This window comes from Rhipicephalus sanguineus, chromosome 2, assembly GCF_013339695.2.
Source record: "Rhipicephalus sanguineus isolate Rsan-2018 chromosome 2, BIME_Rsan_1.4, whole genome shotgun sequence".
Classification (NCBI taxonomy): Eukaryota; Metazoa; Arthropoda; class Arachnida; order Ixodida; family Ixodidae; genus Rhipicephalus; species Rhipicephalus sanguineus.
In genome coordinates this window covers 62,339,233-62,343,503 of record NC_051177.1, presented here as the reverse complement: position 1 = coordinate 62,343,503, position 4,271 = coordinate 62,339,233, and the positions used below count along the sequence as shown (strand labels likewise).

General features: G+C 48.9%; 1 non-coding gene across 1 annotated transcript; it reads left to right on the top strand.

The window, feature by feature from the left end:
* Positions 1-1,180: 1,180 nt before the first annotated feature.
* Positions 1,181-1,253, top strand: Trnar-ucu (transfer RNA arginine (anticodon UCU)). The gene has a single exon. It is a non-coding gene; the product is annotated as a tRNA-Arg (tRNA).
* Positions 1,254-4,271: the final 3,018 nt, after the last annotated feature.

Sequence of the window (4,271 nt, the reverse complement as noted above, 5' to 3'; positions counted from 1 at the left end):
TTAGGACACTCATAAATAAAACTTGCATTCTTATTGCACATAGAACAGTGCCTAGAATCACATTGCACACAGGCCCGGAGTGCGCATGTGCTGCCATCTATCGATCCGTTCTACGCGTAAGTTGCGCACTAGTTTAGGACACTGGAACAACGCACTCCGGACTGCCCTGACGACGTTTGGCGATTACACCTAGATTGAAAGAGCACAAATTACAGCATACATGGCCTCTTAGGATGAATGATCAGTATAAACGACGCCGGAGCGGGCTGGAACGTCCCGGAGCGTGCTGCTCCAGCGGTCTAGACAAGTGAGCTGGCCTCTTTACTTGCCAAGATATTAATGGTACGCAGAACAAATCTTACGAAAGTCCTGCGCAGCCCGCTTCCGTTGATTTTTATCACTACCGATGTCATCGGCCCACTACTGCGCTGAATCCCCATACTCGAATGACTTACGTATGCCCCGAGTATTACCGATCACCCACCAATCCACAGAGAACCAGGTGGGAGCCTTCTGATCCCAGATGGGTTCCAACTGGGACCAGTTGGTTCCAGGCTGGGACCCATTGGGACCATTTGAACCCAGTTCACTACCATTGGAGTTACACATTTTCACCTGGAACTGTGCTACCGTGCGGATCGTGACTTCACAGCAACAGAAGCAGAGCGGGTGTGAGCCGAAATTTTAAAATCTACATCTGCAGAAGCAGCGCCCGATCCCTTCTTGCCCAAACAAAGGATCGACAAGCGGAGACATACTAAAGCACAGGGGCCCAACGGTGGCAATACAACGACGAGGCCTATCGACGACTACGCCAGCCGGCGAACCGCCGGCGGAGGTCCGACGCCACGCCCCACTCGCGAAACACAGCACCGTTCGATCGTCACTCGCCACACACGCGCCCACTTTGAAATCCTCGCTGCCCGTAGTCCAGTGCCGTCCAAACACGCAGCGTCCACAGCGTCGATCCGAACAGCGACGCCGAGCGAAACCAAAGTCAACGGACGTGCAGGCAGCACAGCAGCCGTTAGGCCTAGGCGCACGGGACGAAAAAAAAAAAAAAAAAATCCGCCGGCAGGCGACATTCGCGATGGGAACGCGATACGAACTTTTTCACAGACGAGAGAAAAAGGGGTGCCCGTGAATGATATGCTCTCCTACGACCGCGCTCTCCGGCCCTGTCCCTGTAGCGCAGTGGATAGCGCGTTGGACTTCTAATCCAAAGGTCCCGGGTTCGAATCCCGGCAGGGATGCATACGTCCTTAATGTGGATTATTTTTTTTTTTATTCGGTCAGTCTCCTGCTAGCGTCTGGCGCATGTTTTGTGGCACCGCGAAGGCATGGTTGGCCTGCAGACACGATAAATTGGCACTTGTTTTTATGTTATGTTGCCTGCGGTCTCCTGACTCCAAAAAGCACTCTCTCCTTTTTCGATAACGTTTGCACGTTTTATCTTTCCAGCAAATAGATTTAAACGCAGAGTGCTTTCTCCTGTCGACGAACTTTTTCGTGGAAGTATCGTAAACAATCGTAAACACTTGTACATGCACGGCAACGGGTGGTGCATAGATATATATTGGTTGGCACCACGGCGCGAAATGAGCCCGATTCAAAAAGGCTGTTTTAAAATCCTGTTCAGCTAGACCAGCATTCAGGTAAAACGAATTATATATTTGGCATCGGTTGTGAGATGATTTCAAGCGTTACTAACTACAGATGCAACCAATATCACGCTACCGCATACATTAGGGGAATGTGTTCCGATCTGACACACATGACCTACCTGCGAGGCGGATTGGCGCTTTCGGAGTAGCTTGGACTTTCCCGTCGCTATTACGGGCAAGCGAAGGAAAGCACAAGCGGTGTTTCAATCCTGTCCTCGAGCTAACGACACCACCAACGCTCGCCACATGCACGCGAATGAACAAACGTTCTGCAATACAGTTAGCATTGAAGTTTAGTGAACGAAAAAGACGACGAAGAATGGGAAAGTGATAACGAAATGTAGCCAAGGGAAAAAAAGCCCCAGGTGGTCACTGATATTACCAAATCTAAACGAGTAATGAGATAAATTAACCAAAGTGCACAACTTTGAAACGAGGTCTCCTAGTCTGTCCTTGCACTTCTACAAAAAAAAAAAAAAAAACAATATCCGTAAATTGATATTTTGACATTAGAGGAAGAAGAAGCACTTGGAGCCAAAAGTAATTCGCAAATAAATCCAAACCGGACCCATTGAAAGCAACGCGAACGCCGTGAAAAAAGCGACGCCGTTCTTGCCCCGTAAAATAACGGCGGCTCGATGAAAGCGGCGTCGAAATAGATCCGCAAGAACTCCGCCGCGCGGGGCGCTACGACGATGGAGATTCAGAGATCCAGGCAGAAAGCGCTTATATCTCGAAGTGCCGGCTGAGTTTCGGTTTCATTTTCGTGTTTCGATTTCGTTTATTACAAGAATGTTGTCAGTTGCCAGCCGATATATATATATATATATATATATATATATATATATATATATATATATATATATATATAGAGAGAGAGAGAGAGAGAGAGAGAGAGAGAGAGAGAGACTCTTCATTAGAAAAACAGAGATTTTTTTGCCGGCGTCTGTATACACCAGAGCACGCCTGTCTCGCACCCAGGCTGCTGGCTAGCCGAGCGGATACTCTCGCACCCAGACGCCGGGCTGGCGGGGCTGCCAACAGGGTTACCAGATTGGGCTATTAATAGCCAAATTGGGCTACTTTTTGTTCGAGTTGGCGTCGAATTTTTCTCTTTGGCTATGTGGCTATTTTTGGGCTACATTGCTATCGACGAGGCAAGCATTCCAAAAAGCTACAAAATGTAGATAATTTTAGTATCGGGGACCCCAGGTGGCTTGCGCACGCACGCTCTTTAAAGTCCCTATACCTTCGGAAAAGTACAGCTTTCTCTTGATCTACGCCGCTTCCTCCTCTCCACGCCTCTGATAGGGCGACTGCGGTCACGTGGTAGCGCGCGCCCTCTTTCTCGGTATTTTGTCTCCTTCGCCTCTCGGCGCCATGTTGAACGCTCCGACGTGCCATGCGCTGTGTGTTCGCCCCATGTGAAGTGCACGAAGTTTGAAGCGTACGTGTGCGTCTCGCTCGTATTGTCGCGATGCCGGGTTGCTGTGCGTTTGGCTGCCATAACCGTGACACCCATGGGAAAAAGTTTTTTTGCATTCCGTGCGGAAAAGAAAATGCAGGTCGTCGCAAAAATCTGGCTCCACAGAATCGGTCGAGCAAACTTCGAGGTGAGATCGGCGCGGCTTTGTGAGATAAAATGCTCGTGCGTTTTTAATAATAATAATATCTGGGGTTTTACGTCCCAAAACCACTATATGATTATGAGAGACGCCGTAGTGGAGGGCTCCGGAAATTTCGACCATCTGGTGTTCTTTAACGTGCACCTAAATCTAAGTACACGGGCCTCTACCATTTCGCCTCCATCGAAATGCGACCGCCGCGGCCGGGATCGAACCCGCGACCTTCGGGTCAGCAGCCGAGCACCGTAACCGCTATACCACCGCGGCGGACCGCTCGTGCGTTTTTACTCTTGACAGGCGTCTTGCTTTGCCGTGTGAGATATGTGGTGTATTACTTACTCAATGTCACGCGAAATTTCGTGTTATTTGTCATGCACCAAGGCAGTCACTTTCTCGAGCAAGTGACTGGCTTGAACACCAGATGGTCGACATTTTCGGAGGCCTCCACTACGGCGTGCCTCCCGATCATATCACGGTTTTGGCACGTAAAACCCCACATATTAATAACTCTGAAAGAACGAATGTCGTGCACTAGAACACTATGTTGTGTTCCACATATTCTACTAACCTTTCACTGTGATGTGCGGATGGAAGGGCGAAGACGGAGCGAGCGTCGGAATGAAAGTGCGATAGCAAAAAAAAAAAAAAGGACCTAGCGCGCAGGATTTATCGAAAGCAGTGCATTTGCGTGCAGCTCCTCTATCATATTGTCTAATTTGGCGAACCACTTCTGGGTGACAGTCAGAACTTTTTGCAAATTCGGAACATGAGTGGGGCTTTAGTTCAGCGGACCGCGGCTCATCGGCCGGCGTGTCATCATGAATTATCGCGTCACAGATTTAGCGCATAAGTTTCAACACGCTGCGGTAGTTGCAGCAGATGCCTGTTTGACGTGCAGTAGATCAAAGCAATAAATTTAAAATTTCAATTAAAGCGCAGCCATGCGCTTATTTTAATAAACGTTCATTCATGTTTAGAACGT